This window comes from Geotrypetes seraphini, chromosome 17, assembly GCF_902459505.1.
Source record: "Geotrypetes seraphini chromosome 17, aGeoSer1.1, whole genome shotgun sequence".
Classification (NCBI taxonomy): domain Eukaryota; kingdom Metazoa; phylum Chordata; class Amphibia; order Gymnophiona; family Dermophiidae; genus Geotrypetes; species Geotrypetes seraphini.
Genome location: NC_047100.1, coordinates 9,074,724 through 9,101,779, shown reverse-complemented (window position 1 = coordinate 9,101,779; position 27,056 = coordinate 9,074,724). Strand labels below are relative to the sequence as shown.

Here is a 27,056-nt window from a genome sequence, read left to right as displayed (position 1 = left end):
ATATGCATGTCTCTTTGAACCCCCTTCCCCCTTCCCTCCCTCCCTCCCCCCCCTGAAGGTCTGTCCTCCCCTGAAGGCCTACACCCCACCCCTGAAGGCCTGCCTGTCCCCCCTGAAGGCCTGCACCCCGAAGGCCTGCACCCCACCCCTGAAGGCCTGCCTGTCCCCCACCCCCAAAGGACTGCACCCCCCTCCCCCCTGGAAGGCCTATGTGTTCCCCCTGGTCTCCCGGCATCAATTTACCTAATTTCAGCAACCTGCATATAATTGCTGGTGCTAGCAATCTTTGCAAGCTGCCATAGGTCTTCGGAGCTGTATCCTCTGCTGCGATCCTATCTCTGATGTCAGAGAAGGAGCGGGACTGTGGCAACTCCGAAGACCTATGGCAGCTTGCAAAGATCGCTAGCACCAGCGATCATATGCAGGCTGCTGAAATTAGGTAAATTGAGGCCAGGGGGGAAAATGGACACCAGCACTTCCCGACTGACCCTCCCCACTCGTCCTCTAAAGCAGCAGCGGCAGCGGCCGGCCAGCAAGAGGCAGCGCTGCCGCTCCTGCTTTAGGGGCGAGGGTGGAGGGTCAGTCACCGAATCTGGAGGCCGATTTTTTGTCGTTGTAAATCAATTCGAATCAATTCACCCGAAGAGAATCGGTGAATCGATTCGAATCGGGCAGCAGTAGTGAGCACACGCTACACACACAACAGCTGAACCCATGAAAATAAAACCAAAAAATGTCCTTGCTGGTTCAGCTGCAAAAGGACTTTTTTCTGTTTTATTTTAATATCAGCTGTTGTGCATGTGCTGTGTGCTCACACAACATACACACACCAGCTACCAGCAGCTCCAGAGCTGACAGAAAATTTCAGCACTGATTATTCAGTGCAGGAGGGGCATTCCCCTTAGTGTATCACAAGGAGAGCTAATTCAAATACTATTGTGCTCCTTGCAATGCATATGCTTAGGGTTCTTGGTGGCTGATTTGAGGATTGGTAGCAGCTACGGAAAACCCTTTTGTGCATCAGGAGGATGGTTTCTGTGCCAGAAAGACTGCTTTAACGAGTCTTACTGGCACAGAAAACCTTTTGTGCATCGGGGCCTTAGTGACATTAAGCAACAACAAATGTGCATGTCCCATTTGAAAATGCTGGATTCTGCTACTGAACTGGAAATAAATCCTGATTTTACTCTGTTGACCCTGATCTTCCTCAGTTCAGTAATGAAGTAATAATCAAAGACTTAAACACAGATCAAAGCTATAACTGTAGATTTGTAACTACCATTAGAACAGGTGTCTTGTCAAAGGATCTGGCTCCGTGGGAAATAGGACTTGTGTCATCTGCAAATTTAATCATCTCACTTGTTCCAATTTCCAGATCATTTATACATATCTTAAATAGCACCAGTCCAGGAGAGATCATTGCGGCTCTCCACTATTAACTCTCTTCCATTGAGAAAAATGGCCATTTAAATCTACCCTCTGTTTTCTGTGCAATGATCAATTCCTAATCCTCAACAGAGCTTTTTATCCCATGACTCTAATTTTTTCAGGAGTCTCTCATGAGGAACTTTGTCAAAAGCTTTCTGAAAATCTAAATGCACTTTACTGATCTCTAATTTCCTGGATCACCCTTGGAACCTTTTTTTAAAAATCAACATAACATCGGCCACCCTCCAAGCTTAAAGTACGACAGACAATGTTAGCTACAGGTTACAGATCATTAAGAGCAGATCAGCAATTTCATGTTTGAGTTATTTCAGTACCCTAGGATGTATGCCATCTGATCCAGGTGATTTATCATTCTTTAACTTGTCAATTTGGCTTATTATGTCTTCCAGATTCTCTGAGATTTCTTTCAGTTTCTCCACATCAACACCCTTGAAAACCATTTCTGGTTCAGGTAGATCTCTTACTACATCTTCCATAAAGACCGAAGCAAAGAATTCATTTACCCCCTCTTCTATTAAACTGTGCTAGCAGTTTTTAGTGCAGAGAGCTGCGCTGAATGGCCCGCACTGCTCCTGACGCTCATAGAGTTCCTATGAGCGTTGGGAGCAGTGCGGGCCATTCAGCGCAGTTCTCTGCACTAAAAACTGCTAGCGCAGTTTAATAAAAGAGGGGGTTAGTCTCTCCGCTATGGCCTTGTCTCCCTCAGTACTCCTTTTGCTCTTTGATGATCTAATGCAGGGGTGTCCAACCTGCGGCCCCGTGAAGTATTTTGTGCGGTCCCGGTTGAGGGCGATGAGGTGTTTTCCTCTGTCTTGCTGCAGCGTTTGTGCGGCCCCAGAAAATTTGGAGGGGGGGGGGCCAATGCGGCCCAGAGAAGCCAAAAGGTTGGACATCCCTGACTAATGGTCCCATGGATTCCCTTTCTGCTTCTGATGTACCTGAAAAAGTTCTTACTGTGAGTTTTTGCCTTTGTGGAAAACTTCTCTTGATATTTCTTTTAGTCTTCTTTATCAATGCTTTGCATCTAACCCAGGGGTGGGCAACTCCGGTTCTTAAGGGCCGGAATCCAGTCGGATTTTCAGGATTTCCCCAATGAATATGCATTGAAAGCAGTGCAAGCAAATAGATCTCATGCATATTCATTGGGGAAATCCTGAAAACCCGACTGGATTCCGGCCCTCGAGGACCGGAGTTGCCCACCGCTGGTCTAACCTGTCAGCGCTTAAGTAGCTCATTTTCTTCATTTGGATCCTTTTTCTTTAAAGGATGTTCTTTTGGCTCTTATAGTCTTTTTTATTTCATCCCGTAACTTTTTCATTTTATTTTCCAAAAAGAAAAGTTTGGGGAAACCTTATGATAACTCATTTCTCCCCCTCCTCCCCACCCCCTCCCTCTAAGCTTCTTCACAATAATATCAACTTTTACTGCAAGTAAAGGGTACAACTGTTTTAAATTGAAACTTTTGGGCAAAATTAATAATTGCAGATTTCCAGACAGACATAAACCTATGATGGCTAGTCCCCATGGAATTTCCATAGGCTTTCATGTGCTCTTTTAATGAGACAGAGAATTTGCACATTCGTGCCACACTTAGAAGAAAACAGCAGGGATTTTCCGTCTTATTTTGACTTTTCCTCCCCCTTGCCAACAAAAACAATAATTAACTCTCTCACCTCAGTATGTACCAGGCACCGAATCACTGTAATTATCCTCTTCCATGTGTCACTGATTGCCGAATCATTTAATCTATGGGGGTTTTATATTTGTACATAATATAGGAAGGACTTATGCTTTTAATTCAGAAAAAAAATGCACTGTGAGGGTCGATGCCATAAGGGAGGAATGAGAACTACTGATTATCTGGCTGTGTGTAACACTATTTAAGGAGGCTTGCCATGGAAAGAGCCAGCACCTCACAGACCTCCGCAGTGAGTGATTTAATAGAATCATTTGCATGTTTTCTGCTTTTGCCCAGTTCAGTTCAGCAAACGCTGCAAATTTTCCAGTGAGCAACCAAATGTGTTCTCTGTGGGTTTAGTTTAGTTTTTTTTTTCTTTCTTGGCACAAGGAACCCTTCTCAGATTGCAATCTGAGCAGCTTCAGAAAACTCATAGCATAATGTCTGCAAGGACACAGTGACCTTCAAGATGCAGGAAGGGCAGCTGTATGCAAAAATGTGCAATTTCCTCTCTTAATAAAGGGCAGAGAAATAAATAAACCATCCCTACCGTTCTATTCTGTATCTTTGCACCTCTTATGAAATAAAATGTTTGATTGCTTGTTTGTAATTCTGGCTTTGCCAGGATTTTAAACAGGTGAGCTAATGATGGGTTTCTGTGTTGGCACTAGTGGTATGAGAAAAATTGGAGTGGTGGAAGTTATTGCTCTGATGCCAAAGTATAATTTCTGCTAAGTTGCTTCTGTGACATCACTATTACATTTCTGTTGGTGCTTTTATCATGCACAGGTATATAATATCACCTTAGTCACCTCATATGAGGAGTGGAAGTGGCTTAGCAGTTAAAACAATGGGATAGATTCACAAAGCAAACCGATCATGTACCGAAATGGCATGCAAAATTTGGGAGGGCAGCTAAAACCGATTGGGCTTGCCGATGCCTTTGTTGTTTCTTACTGATATTTGGACCTTTTATGCATTTTATGCTGCTGAGTTTGTATTTTGTCTAGTTGTGACCTTTCTCACTTTCAACAAACATATATTTTTTTTTAAAAAAAGAAGCAACTGCTGAAGACCGGTCGCTTCTATCCTGGCCGACTCTCCTGCTCTCTTCTGCCCTTTAAAACCATGGGCTCGCAATGCTTTTTAACAGAGCAAGCCTGTGATTTTAAATCCGCCGCCGCTGCTGCCATTGGGCCAGACGCTGCCACCCTATGCCAACTCCCTCCTGTCATTGCAAAACCGGCATCGGCCCGGCCCACCCCTCCCCGTACCTTCTTCGGGCTCTTTAAAATTATGGCAGGAGGGTTCCCACTCCCTCCTGCCATATCTACAACAACTAACACCCCCTCCCAACAAGTACCCCTAACTCCCTCTCTCCCCACCCCCCCCAAAAAAAAATTTGCCTCGCAGCTGCGTCAAAAAAATTATGGCAGGAGGGTTCCCACTCCCTCCTGCCATCGGTCCCACCCAAAAACTAATGTAACAGCAGGAGGGATGCCAACTCCCTGATGCTACACCCTCCCGGACGCCCCCTCCCCTGTACCTTTAACGGAGCAGGAGCAGGAGGACATTCCTCCTGCTCCTGAAGATTGGTGCGGCGTAGGAACACGAGGAGGGTCCAGGCACCCCTCCTGCTCCTGCTGTTTTGGAGCCTTGTCCAAGGAGCAGGAGGGACTGGGCACCCCTCCTGCTCCCAACTATTTTAAAGGTACCGGGGTGAGTGGGCTGGGCCCAACCACCTGGGCTAACCAGGGGTGGGCCGGAGGGTGGGAGGCCTAGGAGCAGGAGGGACTGAGCACCCCTCCTGCTCCCAACATTTTGGTGATTGGGGCTTGGGGGGGGTGTCGGGCAGAGCTGGTGTGTCGGGCCGGTGCTCGATCTCTCTTCATTTCTCGCCGGATTCTCCTGTTCTCTGCCTCCGTTCTCCGCAGTGCAGGCCCGCTTTAAAACCACGGGCTTGCACTGCAGGGAACGGCGGCAGGAGAGTCTTGGAGCAGGCAAGAGATATCTGGGCAGAGCAGGGCAGGCAGGAGAGATCGGGCCGAGCCCTGACAACAGTGACAGGAGGCTGCTTCTCCTGTCACTACTGTCAGGGTGTGCGTATGAGCGGGGATCGCTCTGGCCGTGGGTAGAGAGCGTGTTAACGATCGTCCCCATTTGCATGCTGGCCTTTACTGAATTCGTCAGCCGGCATGCAAATAGAAACGGATCGTGCACAGTTTGGAGGTTTAGTGAATCCTGGCCAATGAGTTGCAAACCAGGGAATCTAGGATCTAATCCTGTCTCACTAGTGCTCCTTTTGATCTTGGACAAATCACTTTGAGGTCCTTTTATTAAGGTGTGATAATCTATTTAGTGCATGCTAAATGCTAAGACATCCATTATATTCCTATAGGCATCTTAGCATTTAGCGTGCGCTAAATCAGTTAGCCCACCTTAATAAAAGGACCCCTTTATCTCCCATTACCTCAAGTATCCACTTTTAGAGTTTATTAAGTTTCAAGTTTTATTAGGATTTTTTTTATATACCGCCTATCAAGGTTATCTAAGCGGTTCTACAATCAGGTACTCAAGCATTTTCCCTATCTGTCCCGGTGGGCTCACAATCTATCTAACGTACCTGGGGCTATGGAGGACTGAGTGACTTGCCCAGGGTCACAAGGAGCAGCGGCGGGGTTTGAACCCACAACCCCAAGGTGCTGAGGCTGTAGCTTCAACCACTGCGCCACACACTCCTCCACAAAGTTATTAAGGAAAGGCATGATCTGAAGGTATTGAGGTGGATGATTTAATGATTCTTGGCATGGGAGTAGGCATCCCTCCTGCTGTTTTTGCTGCCGTGGAGGGGGGGATCGGTTTCCCGTGCCAGTTAGTCATGGGGGATGTCGAGGAGGGCAATCATTGGTGGGGGGGGGGTGCTTTTCTTATGGGACAAATATTGTGCATGTGTAACATGCACAGCATCTGTGCCCATTAAAAACAAGGGCTAAACTTTTTTTTGTGCATCAGGAAGCCATGTTAGAGCACCAATAACTCTACTAGTTTACATGGCATTTCAGTATTAATGAGCTTATTTGCATGGTCGAATTGGAGAATGAGCGATCATGCAGAAAACCATGCGGTGAGCCATTGGATCGGCAAATGCGATTGTCGCCAAAGCTGTCAAAACAGATTTAGCGACGATCGCTGGCTTTATTGCATCTAGGCCTTAGATCAGGGATCTCAAAGTCCCTCCTTGAGGGCCACAATCCAGTTGGGTTTTCAGGATTTCCCGAAATGAATATGCATTGAAAGCAGTGCATGCACATAGATCACATGCATATTCATTGCAGAAATCCTGAAAACCCGACTGGATTGCGGCCCTCAAGGAGGGACTTTGAGACCCCTGCCTTAGATGGTCTTTGAGATCTGAGATGGCTAAGTGTTTATCTGGAGATGAGATTCAACGGGTTCATTATGTTTCAGGGGCCAGGGTAAACTTGTAGAATAATTTGATTGGACAATTAAAATGAACCAAGGAGATAAAGAGTTTTAAGAAGCTTTTAAAAACAACTCTATTTATGGAAGGATTTTAGTGAGGGTAGCTAAAAGCAATACTAGAAAACCTGAACTTTCCAGGATGATGTTATTTGGGGGACGGAGCCATCAAGAGAAAAACTGTGACTAACCAAAGTTGTGAATATGGAGGGAGAAGTATCTAGAAGTTTTTCATTTGGAATCTCTCTATTACCCAGTCCAGATTTGGTTTTGAAAAATTGAAACAGCTCCCACACCACTCTGTGAGACAAGTTTAATTTTTATGTATGAAGTCATACATCATATTTTGAAAATAAAATTTAAAAAGAATTAAAAAATACTTTGTCGCCAGAACATTACGGTAGTACACTTCTCCCTCCATATTCGCAGGGGTTGGGGACAGAGCCAGCCCGCAAATATGGAAAAAAAAAATCACAAATAACTTTTAGGGCTGACTCTAACCCACTCCCGCCTCCCTCCTGCCTCCCAGACCTTAGCTAATGATCTAGCAGTGAAGCGGGGCAGGAGCGTTCTTCCTACGCTCCTGCTGTATGCAGAGCCATCAACAAAAATGGCTGCCGTGAGTTTCCGTGTTCTTACGAGACTACAGCGGGAATTCATGGCAGCCATTTTTGTTTATGGCTCTGCACAGGGCAGGAGCGTACAAAGATTGCTCCTGCCCCGCTTCACCGCTAGGCCACCAAGTACGGTATGGAGAGGTCTGGGAGGCGGGGGTGGGTCAGGGTTTAGAAACTCACAAATAATCAAAGTCACTAGTCCTAAACTCATGAATTTGGAGGGAGAAGAGTAAATTATTTAAAACCAAATTACTGTGTCATTACTTCGGAGACAGATATGCAGCCCCTCCCCACCCCAGAGTGCTTCTTAGCCTTCTCCTGGAGGCAGCTCTAACCAGTTGGGTTTTTAAGATTACCACAATGAATATGCATGAACCAGATTTGCATACAATAGGTCTCTAATGCATTATTGTGGTAATCCTGGCTGGCTAGGTATACCTCCAGGAGAGGGTTAAGACAGGGTCAGCATAAATTCAAGTACATTCTAGAACTTTTGCCCTCCATGAGCTTATTATATTTTTTTAATGTGGTTTGAATTTATGCATGAAATTTTTTATCCTCATTAACTTTTCTTCACTCTGCCTCCTTTGTCCAAATATTTTTCATGTTCTATCTGTATTCTCTCTTTTGTAAAAGCTCTGTCTTGCGTTTACAGCTTTTGCTACGTCAATGCACTTAATTTTGCAGCAAAGGCTCTCAATGAAATTAGATGCAGATCCTTTTGTTTTCTTTGTAGAATTTTTGCTGAACTGTACATTTTTTCACCCTTACCTATCACTTTGTCTTTGCCCTCTTGGGCTTCATTACACCAGAAGTTTAGAAATCAGTTTCATACTCAGGATTTCAACTACGGCCATCTTGGAACCGACTAGAATCTGGTTTGAAATTGGGTTTTGTTGTAAATCTTTCCTATATCCTGTATGCTGAATGCTTTCTTCTTGTATGCCATTCAGAAGAGATTAACAAGAGTTTATTTCTTGGCATATTTCCAAATGCAGTTCTTAATGCGGCATTGGTTGAAGGACTACTTGTTGGCCCCAGCTCAGGTCTGACTTGGTATTTACTCTCTGCTGGGCCTCTATCCAGGACAATGAGCATTTGAAGATACACTGCTCATCATCTTAGTTCTTTCTGTTGTTCCTTTAAGCCCAGGGAAGAAAAAGGGGTTTACATTTAAATCCCATAGTCAGTGTATTTTTTTTTTTTGTCAGCTGCGGCATTTAAATACTTTACATATGCCATTATCTGTAGAAGCATCAGAGCTGAGTATGCATACAGACGATTGACTGCTGACAGGTATTCATATGGCTAAGCTAGGGAAGCCATCTTGCTGCCTTAAAGTAAAACTCATAGCAATAAGGATAGCAGTTAAACATTGCTGCTTGTTATGCCACTATTTTCTGACAGGTAGAATGATCAGTAACACTCAGGAAAGCACCCAGACAATATAAAGCATAAACAATAACACTTTATTATACACATATAAGAATTAAATATAAATTATCCTCACCTTGACCCCAGACCCCATCCTCACTATTGTGAACCCCTACAATAGATGGATGGAAAGACCAAAGGACTGTCCCGTGAGACGTGGCCAACCGTCATGGATTCTACTGTCAGGGTCAGAATCCCGGTCTTATATAGGATGCACACTGCGGAGTTCATAGTAAAAGCATAAACAGCTGGTCCTGCTGTTACAATTAGTCCTGCTCTTTGGTTCTGTATTTTGACAATACCCAGGTCAGGATGTCAGAAGGAGGTGTTTGCAGAAATTGTTTTCCCATGAGACTGGTTTCACTGTCCCTTTGAAGATCAAGGAGGTTAGGATGTTTACTGTCCCTTTCTTTTTGATGTAGTTTCCCATCTGTCTTTACTGAGGTTATTTGAGCGGCAAGGAGGTGTTGTATCCAGTTGTCATTCAAATAAAGGAAGTCAGGATAGGTGTTGCACTGTCTCTTTGATGCTATCAAGAAGGTGTTACAGAGGCCATCTGTTCTTTTGGTGTGATCAAGGAAGTCAGATCAAAGAGGTCAGGATCTACAATAAGCAATGTTATTGTAGAGACCATCTGGTCTTGGGGGAGTTCAGGTCAGCAGATTTGAGAATACATATTAGTAAACAAACTTATCAGTAATATGCTGGGTCAGCAGACTTGAGAATACATAAACAAAATTATCAGTAATATGCTGGAGCATAACTGGCATAACATTCCACCCTTGGATTCTTAAGTCTGTTCCCATAAAAAGTCCTCCTAATAGCTAAACACCTTTTGTGCCATATCTCAGCCTCTAGTAATAGCATCCCACCCATGGAGTGCAGTGGTAGCTTCAATATTGCCACAGAATGCAAGTTAGTATTTCATAAGTTGCATTCTTTGCCCACTGCAACATACTAACATTCTGTAAACATACTGAAAAGGGAGCTTGACTAGCAGGAATCACAAGTTCAACCGTACCAAGGACACATTGTTTCATTTCAAAATTTACACCATTTTCTATCTAAGGGTACAGAATGTGATGTGGTTTTTAAATCAATGCAATAAAGTTAATTCTTTGTGATATCATTAACGAAATGTAATATTAACTGATCATATCGTAGCGTTAGTTCATAATTATGTACAGTATTTGTCACCCATTCACCTTCCCTTCTAAATACATCTGCTACTCTGGAGCCAAAATATGCTTCTTTGCCAGCCAGTATTTCAGAAACAATAGTATCTATTCTACTTTTAAGCAAAGGTAAAATGGGAAAATTAATTTTCCCTTCATAATTTATTTCCTTATGTGCTAAACCTGGTGTCCTTGCATTCCCTAATATTTCTTGCTAATTAGGCCTTTCACTTGAAAGTATCACGTATTGGGAATCATGAAAATTAATAATCTTATTAATATTATATTTGTGCTCTTACTCATGGCATACATTTAGGGTAGCTTCATATTCACCATCGATCACCGCAGTTATCTGGTATCCCGTTTTTCTTAGCATCTTTGGTTAGGGTCTGGCTATGCTCCGGTTTCAATAGGCTTGCTATGCCACTCACATGCCTTCACTCATGTAAGTTTCAGGCCCCACCTCCAGAGACCAGCCCTAATGTGAAGTGGCAGGATATAGGCTCACTTCTATTCCCCAGTTGGTGCCACATAACAGCCTCATGGCACGGCACTGTATATCTGGTTGCGTCTTCATCTTCTCGGTCTGGTGAAATTTTCTCTTAACCCAGCATGTTAGCCAAATCATCAGAATGAGAGAGCAGAGCTGACCAATTTTATCACAAAAGGATGAAAGTCTATATGGAATAACATTTCCCAGTACGTGATTTTTCAAGGAAAATATTTCCTTATGATTGTTTATCTTCAATGCTTTAATTACATTAAACCCCCCTAGTGGTAAAAGAGAGTATAAGAGAAAAAGGAGAAAAACCACTTTCTGTACAGAAGGTGATAACATGTGACACAATACTTGTGTGTAAAGTAGTATTTGTGTGAGATGAGAGAAACAACACTAATGCACTTAAAGGTAGTCTGTAGGACATTCAGAAAATACACCTTTTTATGTTCTGGACATAATTATTATGTCATTTAAGAGAGACCATACACACGTACAGAATGTGATAACATTTGACACAATACTTATGTGTAAGGTAGTATTTGTGTGAGATAAGAGAAACAACACTAATGCACTTAAAGGTATTCTGTAAGACATTCAGAAAATATACCTTTTTATGTTCTGGACATAATTATTATGTCATTTAAGAGAGACCATACACACGTACAGAATGTGATACTAAAATAACTTATGTCATTTATGTGCACTGCACTGTTTATACCTGGTAAGTTGAACACCATTTTACCAGGTATAAAGCTTTCTAATTATTTCTCTTCAGATATCCTTTTATAATATAACCCCTAACTAAATTATCATTGGGCTGTATAGAAACATAGAAACATAGAAAGATGACGGCAGAAAAGGGCCAAGGCCCATCAAGTCTGCCCACTCTATAGACCCTTTGCCCTTAAGATTAACCAATGTTTTGCCCTGACCCACGTAGGGATCCCACATGGGCGTCCCCTTTATTTCCAAAATCTGGCACGCTGATGGCCTCTATTACCTGTGAGCCATAACATAAAATCATTGTGAGCATGGTCTTCATAAGATACTTTCTGGTATGTGGGGGAATCTTTTTTGGAAAGGGATATGGTACCATTTGGACTAATAGAAGGGGTGGAATAAACTCTGGAAATGGCCAATGTGCAATGTTGGGGTACCCCATAAGCTAAAACAGACAACACATAACAGAAACAGACAAACACAGAGCTCCGGCATGCTTTCTTCCATCAGTAATGATTCAGGGTTGAATTTAATCTGTAAATAAGCACACTATTAATCAAAAGAGTCACAAACAAATGTGGTATCCATTGGATTCCCACTATCAGGTCACATTGCTGGAAGTATTTTAAATGTGGCACAGTGAAATTGGTTCTCTGGACCATGTCTTAGATAATAAGCTTCTAAAAGAAAGAGAGAGATAGAAACTTAAGTTAATTGCTCTATATAGTTTTACTGGTCTTCTTTTCTATTTTCTTCCATTTCAAAGCTCTGTCACTCAATCGTAAGAGAATGCACGCAGGGAATTTTTATTCTATAAAATATACAAGAGAGGTTTACGTGCAGTTACAGTGGTTCACAATATTAGTGTTTTAGGTAAAAGACACATTTGCAAAATTACTTGGAGTGCAACTTCCTTATACTATCTAACAAAACTTTATACATTATAAAGGTCACTTAGCAATATTTCTACAGTTTAGCTTTCTCTATCACCTCTAGGCATCTGTAAGTATTTTTTGTGGTAGTCTGGTATATGTATATTGCCTCCCTTGCCAAGTGAATGCAAATTGTTCTGGACATTGCTCCACTATAGGGATAGTAAAAATGCAAGCTGTCATGTTAACCCTTTTTTGGATATCTGGCAAGGAATCCCATAGATTAATCCCATATTGGTAATTGTCCAATTTTAAAATTTGTAAAATTTTTTCTTCCTGCTTGTATAATTTTCCTCCCAATCCTGATATTTATATTCCTACACCCCAGCGTCCACTACAGCTTGTACCTGTTGCTCCCCAGGTTACTACTAAATATTTATCTCTACCTGCGGACACTGTTCTAATTTGGTCCAGGCACACACTGAGGCTCGGCATTCACATTATTGATTCTCCCAACACTTCCACCCTTTTAAATCAGGATAAAGAATGGAAGCAGTTTCCTCAGGGGGAGCCGTTGGCACCCTCTCTCCTTTGTTTACTTGTGCTTGAGGCATAGATTTCTTTCCCAGTCCTCTACTTTTATACATTCCCCATAATGTCCTTGTATTTTTTCCATCTATTTCTTCCCTCTTTACACCATCTTTTATTAATGCCAAAAACATATTCCTCCGAGACACCCGCTTAGCCCTGTTTGAATTGGATTGTCCTGTTCTCTTTTTATCAAAAGTATTTTGAGGTCCCCAGTCCCCCCGATTTCCTAACTGTCGGATCGCTTCTAAGGCTTCCAAAATAGTCCTGTCTATTTGATTGATCAACAAAGTTATCTTTACCTGTTTGTATGCTGGTGCAGCATACTTAATCATTTTATTTCTCATGGACTCAGTAAAAGGTAATGACATATATGTGTCAGCGTGACCTATTACTAAGGCTGCCTTCATAGACTCCTCCTTAATTCTCATTTGAGCATCTTTTAATGTATACCAAATCTTATCATTTGAGGGCCAATCAGATTCAAGTGGATATCGCCTCGTGTCACCCCTACTAATTATCTCTAATAAAGACCATTGGGCATTTTTTGCAGGATAAGGATCCTCCCGTAGTGCATTTTGTATTGCTATTTCTTGACTAATTTGAACAAATTTAGGGGCATCTGTGGCATCCCACATAATCCCTGCTGCGCCCATCTCCTGTACCCGAATTATCCATGGCATTAGTGGTTCCCCAGGCTGCTGTGTAAAGCGTGCCATCATATCCATGATTTCATGTGGAGTAACATCCTGCTTCACAGGCTCTGCTTCTAAATTTTCTGCCTGTTCTCCTTTAACACAGATATCCTCCTCACTGTTATTAGAATTTGAATCCCAAATATTCCCATCCCGTTTGTTTGGATTCCAATCATTCGGCAGATGATAAATTAAGATTTTAACTTTTCTGTAACTCACTTTCCACCTCCGTTTCTTGTATTTATATCGTGCATATTGCATAGCTGACTGTTCTATTACATTTTGATAGGTTTCTACCTTATCCATTAACAACTTATTCTGACATTGTAGCATTGTAATGGCATGCTGTTGATTACACCTATTCTTTTCCAGCTCTCCTGATTTCAATTGTAATTCATGTTTAGTTTCATGCAAATTCCTCCAGTCTGACAAAATCATCCTTCCTTGTCTAGAAATTACTTCTTGCTCTTCTCCTTTTGAGATTTTCACCTTTTGTAAGGAGGCACATAATTCATGTGGATCCCCACTTCCAAAAGTACAGGATTCACACAATCCTGCTTCTACAGACCACTCAGTGGCCATTAATTTTCCCATAATTTCATTCCCATTTGGAATGGAGGGATTGGGAGCCTGCTCCTCCACCCCTTGTTTTCTAGTTAACTTTCCTGACAACATGATTACCCCACTTCTGGTACCAATTTGTTATGCCACTATTTTCTGACAGGTAGAATGATCAGTAACACTCAGGAAAGCACCCAGACAATATAAAGCATAAACAATAACACTTTATTATACACATATAAGAATTAAATATAAATTATCCTCACCTTGACCCCAGACCCCATCCTCACTATTGTGAACCCCTACAATAGATGGATGGAAAGACCAAAGGACTGTCCCGTGAGACGTGGCCAACCGTCATGGATTCTACTGTCAGGGTCAGAATCCCGGTCTTATATAGGATGCACACTGCGGAGTTCATAGTAAAAGCATAAACAGCTGGTCCTGCTGTTACAATTAGTCCTGCTCTTTGGTTCTGTATTTTGACAATACCCAGGTCAGGATGTCAGAAGGAGGTGTTTGCAGAAATTGTTTTCCCATGAGACTGGTTTCACTGTCCCTTTGAAGATCAAGGAGGTTAGGATGTTTACTGTCCCTTTCTTTTTGATGTAGTTTCCCATCTGTCTTTACTGAGGTTATTTGAGCGGCAAGGAGGTGTTGTATCCAGTTGTCATTCAAATAAAGGAAGTCAGGATAGGTGTTGCACTGTCTCTTTGATGCTATCAAGAAGGTGTTACAGAGGCCATCTGTTCTTTTGGTGTGATCAAGGAAGTCAGATCAAAGAGGTCAGGATCTACAATAAGCAATGTTATTGTAGAGACCATCTGGTCTTGGGGGAGTTCAGGTCAGCAGATTTGAGAATACATATTAGTAAACAAACTTATCAGTAATATGCTGGGTCAGCAGACTTGAGAATACATAAACAAAATTATCAGTAATATGCTGGAGCATAACTGGCATAACACTGCTGCATGGTTGATTTGTGGTCTGAGAAACCTTCATTGGTTGCCTATACGATCACATATTATTTTTAAGGCAATAGTGTTGGTGTTCCAAGCAGGGCTGTGGAGTCGGAGTCGGAGGAAATTTCGGGTACCTGGAGTCGGAGTCGGAGTCAGAAGTACAAAAAACTGAGGAGTCGGAGTCGGAACATTTATCTACTGACTCCATTTTTGAACTTGGCATACCAATCACAAGCGATTCTTTCAGCTATAGCACCCACTATATACACAGCACAAATGTTGCGAGCAGCTTCTGCGGCCTTAGAACCTTGATTAAAAGCAAAAAGAAGGTGGTGTCGAAAATGCTCATTTCTCTCAACTTGACATTCCATTTTAACAATCTGAAAATTAACCAGTGCTGAGGAGTCGGAGTCGGAGGAAATTTCGGGTACCTGGAGTCGGAGTCGGAGTCGGAGTCTGAAGTACAAAAAACTGAGGAGTCGGAGTCGGAACATTTATCTACCAACTCCACAGCCCTGGTTCCAAGGTCATTCACCAAAGAATCCCATGTTATTTGCCACAGGCTATGGCACTTTATAGGCCACTCAGAGCATTGCAATCTGAGGGGGCAGTACGATTGTCGCTGACAGGTTTCTCAGCAACGCACTATGAGAGTACTAGTTTCAAGTTTTAAGGTTATTTAAAATATTTGATATAATCGCAATATCCAAATCCAATGAGATTTACAAAATTAAAAATAAAAAAAATTTTCAACAAACAGGACATTAAAAACAATTATGATGTAAAAATGCTGTTGAGAAGGAGGGGGAAAAAATTGGATTAAATGCAATTCCAAAATAAATGCAAAGGATGGATAAGGAGACAAAAGGTTAGGGGACGATACCCACTTAATTTCCACTTAACAGTGTTCCTTGTCCCGATAAGTTCCAAAAATAAGATAGTGTAATTATAAATAGGTCAGTTAACGGCGTCCTTGAACAGCCAACTTTTTAGTAGGCCTTTGAAATTAGTAAGTAATTTTTCTTCTCTTATATTGAGAGGAAGCAAGTTCCAAATTTGGGGTGCTGTAACAGAAAAGATCGTATCCCTCCTTGAATAAATAATATTTAGTGGGGGAATTACCAGCAGGGAATTTTTCTTTTGATAAGAGTATATGGTATTAGAAATCTTTCTAAGAATGCTGGGGCTTTATTTACTAATATTTTATATGCGTCAGTAAGGCTATTTTATAAGTAATTCTGTGGTTTACAGGTAACTAGGTCTTCTGCTATCTCTTTCATAGGAGTAACACTGTGGAATAACTTGACTGGACCACTAAGAGCTCTTGTAGATTTTCAGAAGTTTCTTAAACTTCTCAAAACTACATTGTTTGTAGAAGTATTTCAATAAATGTTTGTTTGTTTTTTGCCGCCCCCCCCCCCCCCCCCCCGGCAAAAAACAGCACGGGGCCAAGCAGGAGAGCATAAAGCTTGCTCCTGACGGCCACGCTGCTGATTTGTGTGACTGTGGGGAAGTGAGGAACTGGCTGGACACTGGACCATCATGTAAAGCAGAAGCGAGGGCAGATGGACTGGCTGGGTGGGGGTTAAAAAATGTGGTGCGGCAGCAGCGGGGAGGCAGGTTTAAAAAGGAAGTGCGGCGGCAGCGGATGGATTTAAAAAGGAGGGGCGGCAGTGCCGTGGCAGCGGGTGGGTGGGTTTAAAAAGGAGGGGCAGCAGCGGGCGGATTTTACAATGGTACGGGGGAGGGTAACAAAATTGGTACCTTCGCTTCATAAGACGCACCAAGATTTCCACCCACTTTTGGGTGGAAAAAAAGTGCGTCTTATGGAGAAAAAAAATACGGTAAGTGATAAATAAGTAATAGCAGTAGTATGTTGCACAACATAATTGGTCACAGGCCAAAGCGGAATATAACTGGCTTCCCACTGAATATCAGCAGGCCAGGATCCATTGCCGGCTGCCTAAGAACCGCTTAACATAGTAACATAGTAACATAGTAGATGACGGCAGATAAAGACCCGAATGGTCCATCCAGTCTGTCCAACCTGATTCAATTTAAATTTTTATTTTTATTTTTTTCTTCTTAGCTATTTCTGGGCAAGAATCCAAAGCTTTACCCGGTACTATGCTTGGGTACCACCTGCCGAAATCTCTGTTAAGACTTACTCCAGCCCATCTACACCCTCCCAGCCATTGAAGCCCTCCCCTGCCCATCCTCCACCAAACGGCCATACACAGACACAGACCGTGCAAGTCTGCCCAGTAACTGGCCTTAGTTCAATATTTAATATTATTTTCTGATTCTAAATCTTCTGTGTTCATCCCACGCTTCTTTGAACTCAGTCACAGTTTTACTCTCCACCACCTCTCTCGGGAGCGCATTCCAGGCATCCACTACCCTCTCTGTAAAGTAGAATTTCCTAACATTGCCCCTGAATCTACCACCCCTCAACCTCAAATTATGTCCTCTGGTTTTACCATTTTCCTTTCTCTGGAAAAGATTTTGTTCTACGTTAATACCCTTTAAGTATTTGAACGTCTGAATCATATCTCCCCTGTCTCTCCTTTCCTCTAGGGTATACATATTCAGGGCTTCCAGTCTCTCCTCATACGTCTTCTGGCGCAAGCCTCCTATCATTTTCGTCGCCCTCCTCTGGACCGCCTCAAGTCTTCTTACGTCTTTCGCCAGATACGGTCTCCAAAACTGAACACAATACTCCAAGTGGGTCCTCACCAATGACCTGTACAGGGGCATCAACACCTTCTTCCTTCTACTGACTACGCCTCTCTTTATACAGCCCAGAATCCTTCTGGCAGCAGCCACTGCCTTGTCACACTGTTTTTTCGCCTTTAGATCTTCGGACACTATCACCCCAAGGTCCCTCTCTCCGTCCGTGCATATCAGCTTCTCTCCTCCCAGCATATACGGTTCCTTCCTATTATTAATCCCCAAATGCATTACTCTGCATTTCTTTGCATTGAATTTTAGTTGCCAGGCATTAGAACATTCCTCTAACTTTTGCAGATCCTTTTTCATATTCTCCACTCCCTCTTCTGTGTCTACTCTGTTACAAATCTTGGTATCATCTGCAAAAAGGCACACTTTTCCTTCTAACCCTTCAGCAATGTCACTTACATACATATTGAACAGGATTGGCCCCAGCACCGAACCCTGAGGGACTCCACTAGTCACCTTTCCTTCCTTCAAGCGACTTCCATTAACCACCACCCTCTGGCGTCTGTCCGACAGCCAGTTTCTGACCCAGTTCACCACTTTGGGTCCTAACTTCAGCCCTTCAAGTTTGTTCAACAGCCTCCTATGAGGAACTGTATCAAAGGCTTTGCTGAAATCCAAGTAAATTACATCTAGCATATGTCCTCGATCCAGCTCTCTGGTTACCCAATCAAAAAATTCAATCAGGTTCGTTTGGCACGATTTACCTTTTGTAAAGCCATGTTGCCTCTGATCCTGTAACCCATTAGATTCAAGGAAATACACTATCCTTTCTTTCAGCAACACTTCCATTATTTTTCCAACAACTGAAGTGAGGCTCACCGGCCTGTAGTTTCCTGCTTCATCCCTGTGACCATTTTTATGAATAGGGACCACATCCGCTCTCCTCCAATCCCCAGGAATCACTCCCGTCTCCAGAGATTTGTTGAACAAGTCTTTAATAGGACTCGCCAGAACCTCTCTGAGCTCCCTTAGTATCCTGGGATGGATCCCGTCTGGTCCCATCGCTTTGTCCACCTTCAGTTTTTCAAGTTGCTCATAAACACCCTCCTCCGTGAACGGCGCAGAATCTACTCCATTTTCTCGTGTAACTTTGCCAGACAATCTCGGTCCTTCTCCAGGATTTTCTTCTGTGAACACAGAACAGAAGTATTTGTTTAGCACATTCGCTTTCTCCTCATCACTCTCCACATATTTGTTCCCAGCATCTTTTAGCCTAGCAATTCCATTTTTTATCTTCCTCCTTTCACTAATATATCTGAAAAAATTTTTATCTCCCTTTTTTACATTTTTAGCCATTTGTTCTTCCGCCTGTGCCTTCGCCAAACGTATCTCTCTCTTGGCTTCTTTCAGTTTCACCCTGTAGTCCTTTCTGCTCTCCTCTTCTTGGGTTTTTTTATATTTCATGAACGCCAACTCTTTCACCTTTATTTTCTCAGCCACTAGGTTGGAGAACCAAATCGGCTTCCTTTTTCTCTTGTTTTTATTGATTTTCTTCACATAAAGGTCCGTAGCCATTTTTATCGCTCCTTTCAGCTTAGACCACTGTCTTTCCACTTCTCTTATGTCCTCCCATCCTAACAGCTCTTTCTTCAGGTACTTTCCCATTGCATTAAAGTCCGTACGTTTGAAATCTAGGACTTTAAGTATCGTGCGGCCGCTCTCCACTTTAGCCGTTATATCAAACCAAACCATTTGATGATCGCTACTACCCAGGTGAGCACCCACTCGAACATTAGAGATACTCTCTCCATTTGTGAGGACCAGATCCAATATCGCTTTTTCCCTTGTGGCTTCCATCACCATTTGTCTGAGCAGAGCCTCTTGAAAGGCATCCACAATCTCCCTACTTCTTTCCGATTCCGCAGACGGAACATTCCAGTCCGTATCCGGCAGGTTGAAATCTCCCAACAGCAGCACCTCCTCTTTCCTTCCAAACTTTTGGATATCCACAATCAGATCCTTATCAATTTGCTGCGATTGAGTCGGAGGTCTGTAGACTACACCCACGTAGATAGAAGTTCCATGTTCTCTTTTCAGAGCAATCCATATCGCTTCTTCCTCTCCCCAGGTCCCTTGCATTTCGGTCGCTTGGATCTTGATCTTTACATAGAGAGCTACTCCTCCACCTTTATGACCATCTCTGTCCTTCCTAAAAAGATTATATCCTGGTATGTTTGCATCCCATCCATGTGATTCACTGAACCATGTCTCTGTGATAGCAACAATATCTAGATCTGCCTCTAATATCAGGGCTTGCAGATCATGAACTTTGTTGCTTAGACTGCGAGCATTTGTGGTCATCGCTTTCCAGCTATTTTTCAGCGACAATCTCCTTTTTTGTATGAATTTTTGTGTCGTTTCACTTTCCGTTGCAATACTAAGAAATGAGTTGCTGATATTGCTTATGTTGCAGCCTTTACTACTATCACATCTTTTCTTTTGCCAGGGGTGGTCTCTATAATTGTCCTTCGTACATACACCACCCCCACCTTCTAGTATAAATGCCTATCCGCAGGTTTATCTTCATTAGTATGTGTTTCTTTGTGCACTGCCGGATTTGTAGCATTCAACTCCTGAATATTTTGACTGTTGATGGAAGGGAGAAACCTGGACATATAGGAGTCAGAGGGGCCATCAGGTGAACCTCTGTATCTTGACAGGTGAACCTTTGAATCTTGCACATTTTTTGATTCCCTATACACCCTCAACAACTCTTAGATCAGAAAATCAAAAACATCTTATAGATAAGAACATAAGAATAGCCTTATTGGGTCAGACCAATGGTCCACCAAGCCTAGTAGCCCATTCTCATGGTGGCCAATCCAGGTCACTAGTACCTGGCCAAAACCCAAAGAATAGCAACATTCCATGCTACCGATCCAGGGCAAGAAGAGGCTTCCCCCATGTCTTAATAGCAGAGTATGGACTTTTCCTCCAGGAATTTGTCCAAACCTTTCTTAAAACCAGCTCCGCTATGTGCTTTTACCACAACCTCTGTCAACGTGTTCCAGAGCTTAACTATTCTCTGATTGAAAAAAATATTTCCTCCTATTGGTTTTAAAAGTATTTCCCTGTAACTTTGCTGAGTATCCTCTAGTCTTTGTAGTTCCAACATATCGAGAAATTGTCTATGAACGTATTAGGACTTCTATTTTCTCAGTAAAAGGTCCACAACTTTGGAACTCTATGCCTTTGGCACTCTGATTACTGAGTTCAACTGATAAGCTTAAAGCAGAGTTTAAAACATTTCTTTTTTTCAGATGCTTATCACAATAAATAGTGGCATTCGGCTTTTGAGAGTTTTCTGCTTTTAACCTTATTGTATGTTGTGCGTGATTTTAGTTTTTAATTTAAGCTCGATTTCAAATCCATTTCAAATGTTCCTGCCTGGCTTTCAAGATCATTCACGGAATCCTGCCTCCTCTTATCCCACTGTCTTTCAACTCCTCCAGTCCCGACTCCTCCAGAACTGCCCAAAGGCTTAAACTAGCCTTCCCCTCTCCACGCGGCATCCACTATTCAGGCAAACTGGGAAAATCCCTTCTCTTCAAAATCACAGGTCTTTGGAACGACCTCACCACCCCGCTGCGGAACCTGAGCTCCCTTCAGTTATTCCGCAAACAACTGAAAACCTGGCTTTTCAGCAAATTGTAGCTCTATCCTTCCCCCCTTTCTCTCCCCCCTTCTACACATAAGTTCATGTAATCCTTTTTCTTCTTCTCTACCCACTATTTTAAGTTCTTGTAAACCGTGTCGAGCTCCATTCTCATGGAGATGATACGGTATATAAATTTAAGGTTTAGATTAGATTAGATTATAGATTGTAAATCATCCAGATGGATTTTACCCTTGGTGCGGGATAGTAAGACATGAATAAAGTTGGAAAAAAGTGGACAATTTCTGGCTCTTGAAGGCAGAGAGTACTGTCGATTTTGGCTAACTGCAGAGAAACAATGATTTGTGGGTAAAATGGGCTGGAGTGGGACAACTAAAAGCCAGAAATAACATTTGATGCATTTGAACAGAGATGGTAAGTGTAACAAGAGTGCTCTGTGCCATTTGTCAATTATTTACATTAGAGCTAATGCAGGCAGTTAGCTCATGCATATTTATTGGCGGTTTCCTGAAAAATCAGACCGCTGGCTTGTGGTCCTCAAGGACCAGAATTATTTCAATATAGAAAATGAGATCTACGTGTTTACTTCATGCACTTCCTCAGAATGAGAGCTAGAGGGAGCTCTGGTAAGTCTTTTTTTTACTCTCTTGCTTTCTTTGATGTCAGTTAACCATAGTTTGTGAATCTATAGTGTATGTCGCTCATCTGCCATTCACTTTTTTTTTGTTGCCTCTGGGTTCTGCCACCAGACCCACCACCAAGAACAAAGCAAATGAAACCTTTCCTAGGACGCACACAGTGCTATTTCACCGCAACACATTTTCTCCTCATTCCCTTAAAGAATGCCATTAGAAAAGCCAGAGAGCATGAAGAAAGGAGCATTAACCTTTTAAAAATTCTTAGGGCTCCTTTTATCAAGGTGCGCTACGGGGGTTAGCGCATCGGACATTTCATCACGCGCTAACCCCCGCGACAAGCCAAAATACTAACGCCTCGTCAATGGAGGGGTTAGAGATAAGCACGGCAGGTGGTTTAACGCGCGGTATTCATAGGGGATCTGACTCAAGGGCTTCAAGATAAAATAACACTATTCGCTGATGACGCCAAACTATGTAATATAGTAAGTGAATGCAGTTTACAGAATTATATGGCGCAGGACCTGCTTACATTGGAAAGTTGGTCCTCAACCTGGCAGCAAGGCTTCAATGTTAAGAAATGTAAGGTCATGCACCTCGGAAGCGGAAATCCATGCAGGACGTACTTCTTGAATGGAGAAACTTTAACTAGGACTTCAGCAGAACGAGATTTAGGCGTAATCATCAGTGCAGACATGAAAACTGCCAATCAAGTGGAGAAGGCTTCATCTAAAGCAAGGCAGATATTGGGTTGTATCAATAGAAGTTTCGTCAGCCGAAAGCCTGAAGTCATAATGCCGTTGTACAGGGCCATGGTGAGACCTCATCTGGAGTACTGTGTGCAATTCTGGAGGCCACATTACAGTAAAGATGTGCACAGAATTGAGCCACCAGGATGATCTCGGGGCTCAAGGGTCTCTCGTACGAAGAGAGACTGAACAAATTGCAGCTCTACACTCTCGAGGAACGTAGGGAGAGGGGAGACATGATCGAAACATTTAAGTACCTCACGGGACGTGTCGAAGTGGAAGATGATATTTTCTTTCTCAAGGGACCCTCGGCCACAAGAGGGCACCCGCTCAAACTCAGGGGCGGAAAATTTCATGGCGACACCAGAAAGTATTTCTTCACAGAGAGAGTGGTTGATCATTGGAACAAGCTTCCAGTGCAGGTGATCGAGGCAGACAGCGTGCCAGACTTTAAGAATAAATGGGATACCCATGTGGGATCCCTACGAGGGTCAAGATAAGGAAATTGGGTCATTAGGGCATAGACAGGGGGTGGGTAAGCAGAGTGGGCAGACTTGATGGGCTGTAGCCCTTTTCTGCCGTCATCTTCTATGTTTCTATGATGGGTCATTTGGCCTTTATCTGCCATCATGTTTCTATGTTTCTATAATCAGAAAGTTTTATGACATCACAATGCAGGTGTAAAGAGCCTTAGCCTATAGGAAGAGGAGATGCAAATGTTAAGAGCCTTAGCCAATAGGGAGAGGAGGAGAGAGTGGCTGCTGCAGACACCAGAAAGTATTTCTTCACAGAGAGAGTGGTTGATCATTGGAACAAGCTTCCAGTGCAGGTGATCGAGGCAGACAGCGGGCCAGACTTTAAGAATAAATGGGATACCCATGTGGGATCCCTACGAGGGTCAAGATAAGGAAATTGGGTCATTAGGGCATAGACAGGGGGTGGGTAAGCAGAGTGGGCAGACTTGATGGGCTGTAGCCCTTTTCTGCCATCATGTTTCTATGTTTCTATAATCAGAAAGTTTTATGACATCACAATGCAGGTGTAAAGAGCCTTAGCCTATAGGAAGAGGAGATGCAAATGTTAAGAGCCTTAGCCAATAGGGAGAGGAGGAGAGAGTGGCTGCTGCAGACACCAGAAAGTATTTCTTCACAGAGAGAGTGGTTGATCATTGGAACAAGCTTCCAGTGCAGGTGATCGAGGCAGACAGAATAAATGGGATACCCATGTGGGATCCCTACGAGAGTCAAGATAAGGAAATTGGGTCACTAGGGCATAGACAGGGGGTGGGTAAGCAGAGTGGGCAGACTTGATGGGCTGTAGCCCTTTTCTGCCGTCATCTTCTATGTTTCTATGTTTCTATGGTATTCTGCGCGTTAAACCCCTACCGCACCTTGATAAAAGGAGCCCTTAGTTTACTTTTTTTAACATAAATATTTGATTGAAATTTTAAAGAAAAAACATCACAAACAAAACATACTAACACATTGGGGTCTTTTAGTAAGGCGCGCTAGCCGATTTAGCGTGTGCTAAATGTTAACGCACCCATTATATTCTATGGACGCGCTAATATTTAGCGTGCACTAAATGGGCTAGCACTCCTTAGTAAAAGACCCCCAATATAAGAAAAATAAGCCATAGGATGTCATAACATAATAATCCAAACTAAATATAATAACATTAATCCTTGATTTTAAGGAAGCAATCCCATGCTTTCCTAAATTTTCCCAAATTACCACATTTAATTGTATAAACTTTCTCATATTTACTGTACAAACACAACATATTCCATCACATATTAAACTAAACTAAACTAAACCTTGGGTTTATATACCGCACCATCTCCACGAATGCGGAGCTCGGCACGGTTTACAGGAAGAAAGATGAGAGAGGAACTACAGTGGAGAGATTAAAGAGTTAGGTGTAAAGGGGGAAGGGGAGAGGCCTAAGAGGGGGGAAGTGTTACAGTTTTGAGACTAGCCAGGTTTTTAGGTGTTTGCGGAAGAGTTGGAGGGAGCTTGAGGTTCGGAGAGGGGAGGTGAGGTTATTCCAGATCTCAGTGATTCTAAAGGGGAGGGATGACCCAAGTTTGCCTACATGGGAAATACCTTTTATGGAAGGGAAGGATAGTTTAAAAATGTGGGAGGATCTGGAGGAAGTAGGGGTTGGGGAGTTCCAGGATAGAGGGATAACGGCAGGAAGGATGCCATGTAGGATCTTGTAGGCCAGACACGCACATTTGAAGTGGATCCTGGGGATTACTGGGATTACATATTATATTACATATTATACTCCAGTTTAGAAAAATCCTTCCAATTAAAATAGTTTTGTTACAAATGTCCTATGTTTGCTCTTGCACTTGCTGGTGGAAATTGACCATCCGGGACAGAGCTGACTCCATGGTATCAGAGATGCCAAGTCTTACTCATTAGAATTCTGTCACACTCATTTGAAAGTTTTCTTACTCCCACACTATTTCTTACTCACCAGACCTTCAGTCCCAGTGCACTGATCTTGATCACTGCTTTTATGAGAAGCAAGCTTTAGAGAAGTAAACCAAGTGATCCAACCAGTAGGAAGAAATCTGAGCACTAGTGCTGCCCAATTCAGGGAAAAAAATTTGATTCGATTCAGCCTATTGAATTGTTTTTTCAATTTTCCTGCCCAATTGAGTGTTTTTATTTCAAACATCCTGATGGGTTTATTTTATAGCCTCTTCACCCCCTTTGCCTTCTCCTAATCACACTGGCGCTGTGGTGTAAACAAAATAAACAAACAAAAAAGAATTTTCCTCTCTTTGTTAAATCCTAGCTCTCGTTTGCAGTCTAACACCAGCTCTGGCAGGATACACTTTTCAAATCTGACATATTGTAATCACAAAACAGAAAATAAAATTAGTTTATCCCAGGACAAGCAGGCATGATATTCTCACATGTGGGTGACGTCATCTACGGAGCCCCAGCGCGGACAGCTTTTCAAGCAAACTTGATTGAAGTTTCAAGTTTGCTATGCTGCACCACGCATGTGCATGCCTTCTTGCCCACTAGAGGGCGCATCCCCACCTCGTGGTCCTCAGTTCAGTTTTTTCCGCGGAGCCAGAAGCCCTGTGGAAATTGTGCTTTCTCTTTTTTTGCCTTCTGACACCGCGTCTGAGTCGTTTTTCTCGGTCGCTGTGCTTGCTTTATTTTTTTCTTCGTTAGTGTGTTCGGTTATCGTCGAAGAAAAAAAAAAGATTTTTTCATTCGGCTCCGGGGGCTCCCTCGTTACGTTCCCGGCCGTTTTTTTGATTTCATGTCCCGTCCCTTGACGGGCTTTAAAAAGTGCACCCGGTGCGATCGGCTACTTTCTCTCACCGATCTTCACCGGTGGTGCTTACTTTGCCTGGGTCCCGAGCACCCCACCGATTCCTGTTCTCGGTGCTCGACTTTTCAGCCAAGAGCTCTCCGCCGCCGTCGTGCCAGAATGGCGGAGCTCTTTGCTGTCGACCCCGTGGCGCAGGCCTCGACGTCGGCCTCGACTCCATCGACCTCGCCGAGACATCCTGCTTCGTCGAAGCCTGCGTCCTCGACTTCGAAGTCGACGGGGGGTAAGTCCTCGCTTCCTTCCTCAGTTCCACCTTCGAAGAAGCCGTCCTCGGGATCCTCGACGGGGGCGGGTGGGTCGTCTTCGGCCCCGCCCCGAGTGTCAAAGTCGGGTGCCCCGCGGGAATACTCGAGACCAAGGTCGCCCTCGAGGGAGCACCCGACGGCCCCGGATCTACCGGCCATGATGGGGGTTCCGGTCTTTCAGGACTTGCTCCGTGCTCTCATTGCCTCGGAGCTGTCTGGCGCCCTCGCGCATCTGCAGCCGGCTTCGGCCTCGAGTGCCCCGGCTTCGGCGGCCTCGGTCTCGGTGCCCTTGATTTCGGCCCCCGGGGTGGCTCCGGCCTCGACCCCGACCTTGCCCTCGACCTCGGTCGACCAGCTGGAGCGGAGTGTGCGGCCTCGGGATAAGGTGCGGAGAGTTCGGAGGATCTCTTCCACTTCTTCCTCGTCGAGGTGCTCCCGGGGCTCCTCGCCCTCGGGTTGGCCTCGGGCGAAGCGCCGGCCGAGGAAGCCCAAGCGTCCTCGGGGGTCTCCTCGAAGGCGCGGTCGCTCCTCACCGACCGGGTTGAGACGCTGCATGTCTCGGAGCTCCGCCGCGATAATCCGAGGTTGTTCCGTTCCTCCGAGGGAGGGGTATCGAGAGACTCCTCGCCGAAGCGGAAGGGGCAGGCCTCGGTGCCTCGTACCCCGGGGACTTCCCACAGGGGTTCCTCGGGGCATAGGCGGTCCCCGACCCCATCAAGGGGAAATGGAGAGGGAGTTCTATGGAGGTGAAGGAAAGAGAAAGAAGACAGATTTTTAAATTGGTGAAAAAAGGTGGAAATAGGGAAGGTAAAAGGGGAAATGGGAACCTGAAAGTGGGGGTGAGACATAAGAAGAATAGCCATACTGGATCAGACTAATCTTTTCTAGCACCCGTTAATGCAACGGGCTTAAACACTAGTATTAAAAAAATATTAAGAAATGCATACATATTTTATTGATTCTAATCTGATTGCCAAGGGGC

General features: G+C 43.6%; 1 protein-coding gene and 1 long non-coding RNA gene across 7 annotated transcripts in view; one reads left to right on the top strand and one right to left on the bottom strand.

The window, feature by feature from the left end:
• Positions 1-3,200, bottom strand: part of LOC117351468 — a 37,613-nt gene extending 34,413 nt beyond the window's left edge. The window contains exon 1 of the long non-coding RNA XR_004537427.1: positions 3,123-3,200. This is a non-coding gene — a long non-coding RNA (uncharacterized LOC117351468). The remainder of the gene's footprint in view (positions 1-3,122) is intronic.
• Positions 1-27,056, top strand: part of IQSEC1 (IQ motif and Sec7 domain ArfGEF 1) — an 819,058-nt gene that overhangs the window by 444,402 nt on the left and 347,600 nt on the right. The window lies entirely within an intron of this gene.